This window comes from Orcinus orca, chromosome 7 (assembly GCF_937001465.1).
Source record: "Orcinus orca chromosome 7, mOrcOrc1.1, whole genome shotgun sequence".
Lineage (NCBI taxonomy): Eukaryota > Metazoa > Chordata > Mammalia > Artiodactyla > Delphinidae > Orcinus > Orcinus orca.
This window is the reverse complement of record NC_064565.1, coordinates 34,459,594-34,466,088: the sequence shown is the minus strand read 5'-3', so window position 1 is coordinate 34,466,088 and position 6,495 is coordinate 34,459,594. Positions and strand designations below refer to the sequence as shown.

Sequence of the window (6,495 nt, the reverse complement as noted above, 5' to 3'; positions counted from 1 at the left end):
CCCTTTGACTGGGTGTCTGGAGCTCCAAAGAGGTGACAGCAATGTTTCCTGCAGTGGCAGTCTTTCCTCTGAGTGTTCTCCTGGCCTCCTTACTTTAACCAAACACTGGTCTCCTTGAGGACACTTCCCCTGCTATCCTTTCAAGTAGAGATTTTTTCCCCCTCTAATTTTACCCAACTCAGGACCGAGAGGTGGGGAATACGTTCCGCTTGCTCTCCACTGCCACCTTTACACCATTGCTTTCTGGCTTTCCCGAAGGTCGTGCTGTGAAGGATAAGCCATCTGCTTTTGCTGCCCGATACTTCTGGTTCTCTGCCACTCCTGCCCCATTGTTTGCCTTCTCCCCTCCCACTCATAACAATTTGCAAACTTTTAATAACCACATGGACGACCTGTTCCCCAGCCTGGCCTCATAGCTCCTAGACCTTCTTGCTTGTAATAATAATTTTCTCACCTGCTTTCATTGACGGATTCCTCTGTGACCTTTCTGTCACAGCACCTGCCTCATCTCCAAAATCTTAATTTAGTCATCCTTCTGCCCACCCTCTCCTATGTTTTAGCTCATTTGATGTATTATATTTACAGAAGCACTTTTCCTTCAGAACACCAATTCACTAACCAAATAAATCATCATTTTCTTTTCTCTTTACCCAGTTTAGATACCCACCTGATATAAAGATCCATTACTGTGCTCACTGCCTCTCGACCACGTTGCTCCTGCTTCCCCCATCATACTAGTGTGGCAAAATCCACCCTGATATAACTCAAATGTTCATCTTCTCTTCTCCTAGTTTATTCATTCATTCATTTACTTGTTTATTTTTTCACCCAACAGGTTTTTTATGGAATACTCGTGTGCTTAGAGCCAGAGATAGAGCAGTGAACAAATGAAGCAAAGCTTACACTCAGCATTGCGAGATTTCCCTAGTGACTCCTTTTTCTGTTTTCTTAAAAACAATTTCCTTCATGTCTTCTCACCTAAAATATCCTACATGCTCTCTGCAATCCCTCATTCTCGTCTGATGACACTGTCTGACAGCCACTGAAAAAGAAATGGAAGTAATCAGAGATACACATTCCTTACGTTCCCACCACCTAACATAGAAACCCAACTTTACATATATCCATCTGTCTTTCTTCTTTTTAACATGGAAGAAAAAAATACATAATGCTATACATACATAGGTATATATACACACACATATATGTATATATACACACATATATGTATGTTTATGTATACGTATATACATACTCTTCTGCTACCTTCTTGAAGACCTAATTTCTGCTGTTCTCTCTCTGCACCACCAATTTCTTTTCTCACATTATGAAAAATCTCTAATGACCACATAGTCCTTTGAGTGCTTCATGTCTCTGCTACCCTTCAAAGCAACATTTCTCTAAAAATTATCTACTCTCTATCTATCCACGTCTTCACCTCCTATTCACTCTTCACGCTCTTCAATCTGGATCTCATCCTCTCCACGCCATTAAAAATACCCTTGTCATGAAACACATCCTTCTTTAGTTTCCTTGACACCAGATTCCCCTGGGGTTTTTCTTACCTTTTCGGTTACTCATTCTCAGTCTTTTCTCAATGACTCCTTCTTTCTTATTCCCTCTCTGAATATTGGAGTCCTCCCAGGATCCATCCTGTACTGTTTCATCTTCATTTACCTTCTCTCCCTAAGTGATTTCATCTAGTCCCACAGTTTTATATGATGCCTACATACTTATATTTATATCTCTGGTGTTAACTTCTCCCATGAGGCCCAAATGCTTACTGACTACTCAAGATGTCCCCTTGGATATATATTGGCATCTAGTCATCGCAAACTAAATGTGTTTAAGACAGAAGTCTTGATTTTTCCTGGACTAAACCATTTTCTTTCCCAACCTTCCTCCTTTCAACAAAGGGCACCCGCACCCAGCACCTTAGACCTAGGAGTCCTCCTTGATTCCTTCTTTTCCTTCATCTTCTAGAGTCAACCTATCAGTGTCTCTTTCTGATTATAACCCCCAAAGATATTTCAAATCTCTTTATTTTTCCCCCATCTCCACTGCCACATTCTTTGTCCGCACTGTCATTATCTCTTGCTTGGTCTGCTGAGATGGTGTTCTGATTGGTCTCCCTGCTCCCATTTTTATACTCTTATAATCCACTCTCTACCCAGAAACTAAAACGATCAGTTAAGCCTCTAAATCAGATCGTGTAGCTCCCTTGATTACAGTGTTTGCAGGCTGCCAGTATCACTTAGATGAAAACCTGAACTCCTTATAATTCCTCATGGGACTGCATCCCTCCTTTTTGTATCATCACATAACACTCACTCCCTGTTTCAATATATTCCCGCCGTATTGCTCTCCTTTCTGTGTCATAAACAGGGCAAGAGAGCTCATCGATGTCCTTTTTGTTGCCTTTGCCTGAAATGCTCATCCCTGGTTTCATCACACATTGCCTTCTTCTTGTTTGTTCCTAAAATTTCCATTCAACTGTAACCATTCCTCATAAAGCTTTCTTGGACCACCCTATCTAAAGTAAATCTCTTACCACCACTCCTCTCACCCTCATAACATGATTGTCTTCATTTTTTGAGAGAAGTTATTACAAGCTGAGATTATCTTGCTTATTATTTGAATAACCGTGTGTTGTCTGTCTCTTCCAGTAGACCATAAACTACTCAAGGGTGGGAATCTTGTCTGATTTCATCTCTTCTATTCCCACCACCTAAAACAGTGCCTTTCCCATGCAAGGCTTGCAATAAATATAGGTTGAATGAATGAATGGATGATAATTAGTATTGCCCATCAGCAATTCACAGGTACAAGGAGACATGCCTGCAAGAGAGGGGAGAGCAGAAATAACTCTGGAATGGTAAATGTACATCCTGACGAGTCTCATAAAAAGTACTGAGTTTAGTTTTTTCTTCTTCAAGCAGAATTCCCTTGGTTAAAAAAATGATGACTCTATAGTATTTAATATGAGTGAACTAATCTGTATGTATCATCATGGCCAGATCTTAAGAACAAAATGAAAGCAAAAAAGTAAGTTTCAGAATAATGTATACTGTATCCATGTATAAAAATGTAAAACTCCATATGCATGTCTTGTTTACATATGCAGCTTATGTGGTAAAAGTAGAAAACACTGACTTTCTGGACGGAGCCATTCCGTATTCATTATCATGGTTACTTCTGAGATGGGAAGGGAATGGGACTCAGGCAGCGAACAAAGGAGACTTCAATTTTATCCACAAAGTTTCATTTCTTTTATTTAAAAAGTCTGAAGCAAATTTGACAAAGTGCTGACATTCTGCAGTTGGGTGGGTTGATGCATGTTTATTATCTTTTTCTTTATAATTACTGTACTTTCAACATTAAAAATAAACTTAGTTAAGGGCTTTATATACCTGTGGTCTGAGGGGAACTTAAGGAATTGATTCATAAAATATAATGTCCTTGTATTTAAATCAGGGGTTAACTAATTCAATTTGGCATCTATCTTTATGATTCTTGGGTGGGCTTCCTTCTGGCTGGCGTCTGTGTTTTTGGGTCCGACTGAAGGGGTGTGGAATGTGGAAATAGGACGGAAAACATCTGTGCACTAACTCAAATATCTCTCCTCTGTTCCTCCAGGGTTGGCTTTTTTTTTTTCTCCTGACATAAGAGTGGCAAAAATAACAAATGTCATTTATTGAGGACACACTACACCTTAGGGACTCTTTGTACACTATCTCATCAGTGCTCGTTCATGCAACTCATTGAGGTGGATATTACCACCCCTTTTTTACAGGTGAGAAGACTAAAACTTGTGCCAGGCCATGCAGCCAGCAGACGATGGAGGTAGAGGTCAGAGCTAAGTTTATTTGACCCAAAGCTGGGGGTTTTCTATTCTACAGCTTTGTCTATTGCTGTTTGACCGCAAAGTGCCTCTTTAACTTCTAGATTTTTCATTTCAGGTTTTGCTTCAGATTTAAAAGCTGCCTTCCTTTCACTCATGTACTTGGTCAATGATCTATCCCTTTCATGAAAGACATATTTAAACAGAGCTGAGTTTCAACTCTAAGAGATGAGATGGGGAGTCGTATTATTCAGTACCCAGTACCCCTGCTACAAACTGGAATTTCATGGATGAAAAACAGTAAAAACAGAGTCGAAATTTTATTTTAGTTACACACACACATACACACATATGTGTGTATGTATATATCTATGTATAAGTATACAGATATGTATGTATATATGTACATGGGGGATGTGTATGGCTTAAGAGATTTTGGCAAAAGATATCAAACGAAAGTGGGGGAAATTTGAAGCAACAGATAAGTACTGTTAAGAACTGTACTCATAAAATTTTGGATTTGCACTAACCACGGCTGAGCTTTGTGAAATAGACAAGATTTATTTTCTTAGGAGCTATTATATTATTATTATTTTGTCACTCTACGTAGCTAGCGCAGTGTTTCTACCTGTAAATTTCTTGAGTGAGTGACATGTTTTGACATCTATCCCCCATGTGGGATCCTGTCCCTCACCTCCCTCACGTACCCCACCACTGAGTTTTCCGTGCTGGTCTGAGGTGCTGGAGCCCACCCTCCAGTTCCCATCCTAGGTACTATTCCCAGTAGCTCCCACTTACCAACACTCCCTTAAAGATGAGTCAGCCTTATTGCTTCCTGGTGAGAAAGACAAATTGGGGTGACTGTATTCATTAATGTACAAGGGCCAATATCTTAGCTGTAACAAGTGGTACATTTTCATTTTTTTCTTCTATTTTCATATTTCCTTTATTTTATTTTTTAAACTTTTTATTTTATATTGGAGTATAGTTGATCAACACTGTTGTGTTAGTTTCAGGTGTACAGCAAAGTGATTCAGTTATATGTATACCTGTATCTATTCTTTTTCAAATTCTTTTCCCAGTTAGATTGTTACATGATATTGAGCAAAGTTCCCTGTGTTGTACAGTAGGTCCTTGCTGGTTATCCATTTTAAATATAGCAGTGTGTACATGTCGATCCCACACTCCCTGACTTAAAAGGCCTGTCTCATTTGCCTCCCACCCCCATGATGACTCTGTGAATTTCAGGCATCATACCATAAAAAAAAAAGGGGAAAATATTTTAGGGAAATGATCTTTCTACGTGTCCCAAAGCAAGTATGTTGCTGCTTTTTTTCTCTCTTTGTGTGTTATAATTCTGGTATTCAGACCATCATGCTGGATCCCATCAGGACACTGAGAAATGTGTGACCATGCTTTTTTTAATGGAAGTATGTAGATAGTATTTTGTTTTTCACTGCTGATTGAGAATAGAGGTTTTTGTAATGAAGGCAGATAAAGAACATAGTTTAGATGTAAATAAGAGTGGGCAAGAAAGGTTTGATTTCTTTTTTAAGTTGTAGCCATGATACTGAAAATACAGGAAAGAGAAAATTTTTAAAAATTGAGACATGGAAACTATCAACTTAAATCAATGGAAAATAACACTTTACATGAACATATATAGGTGTATGTTTTCTCTCATTTACTGCTGAGATGTCATTTTGTTTGATTCATCAGAATGTCAGCTTGTGGGCTTTAAAACAGATGTATATCAGCCAGAATAACGATACCAACAGGAACTGTAACACCACAGGCTTTTTCAAAGCCTTCCTCAGGATTTTGAAGAATTTAAAAGCTAACAAAAAAATCAATTTCATGGATATAGAGGGCAGTTCTATAAGTCACTTTGTGCTCACCTGGGGGAGTGGATTCACTTGTAGAAGTTTTAAATAAATCACCTAAATGGGAAGGAGAGATTAGATCATAGGATGGAAAATTTCTGAGATTACATATGTCTCCTTTGTGGCCTCTCTTTTTTTATTTCTTCATGGATATACTTAAGGGTCACCTCATGGTGGGAATAGCAGGAATGTTATCAAGCCTCAGATTTACTTAGAAAGGTAAATAAAGCTCTTCTCTATTGTCAAATAAATTAAAATGCACTAGGGCCTGTTTACTCTTCTCCACTGGAATAATTTCTGGTGGTTTCTTTTGCTTCTCTAGGTATCAAGTCCATTTGAGAGCAATGGTCAGTCACAGTAATCCGTCACCCAATCTTGTTCACAAACTGATTTATCTTTTATACTTCTTAAATGTTCTGTGAGTTGATTGATGGTTAGGTGAGATAATTAATGAAAAGTCACTTCTATCTGATATAGTTTTATTTTACCTTCAGCATAATTTCTGGATGCTGTAACTGTGTAACGGTAGCTTTTCAGGTATCTCTTTTTTTAAAAATTTGCAGTTGAAATGAGATGATGTCTGGGATTTGCTTTAAAATACTCAAGGGAAAAAAAATGGCAGATAGATGAGATAAGATTAGAAAAATGTTAGTACTTGTTAAATCTAGGCAATGACTACTTGGAGTTTAATACACTATTCTATCTACTTTGGAATTATGTGTAAAATTCCTTCTGCATTCTTAGTTACAATTCTTCTGTAAAATTTTTTTT

General features: G+C 38.1%; 1 long non-coding RNA gene across 1 annotated transcript in view; it reads right to left on the bottom strand.

Moving 5' to 3' along the window:
- LOC125964944 (uncharacterized) overlaps window positions 1–1,764 on the bottom strand; it is a 12,882-nt gene extending 11,118 nt beyond the window's left edge. Inside the window, exons 1-2 of the long non-coding RNA XR_007478271.1 lie at window positions 1,566–1,764; window positions 979–1,042 (exon numbers count right to left, since the gene is read on the bottom strand). This is a non-coding gene — a long non-coding RNA (uncharacterized LOC125964944). The remainder of the gene's footprint in view (window positions 1–978; window positions 1,043–1,565) is intronic.
- Window positions 1,765–6,495: the final 4,731 nt, after the last annotated feature.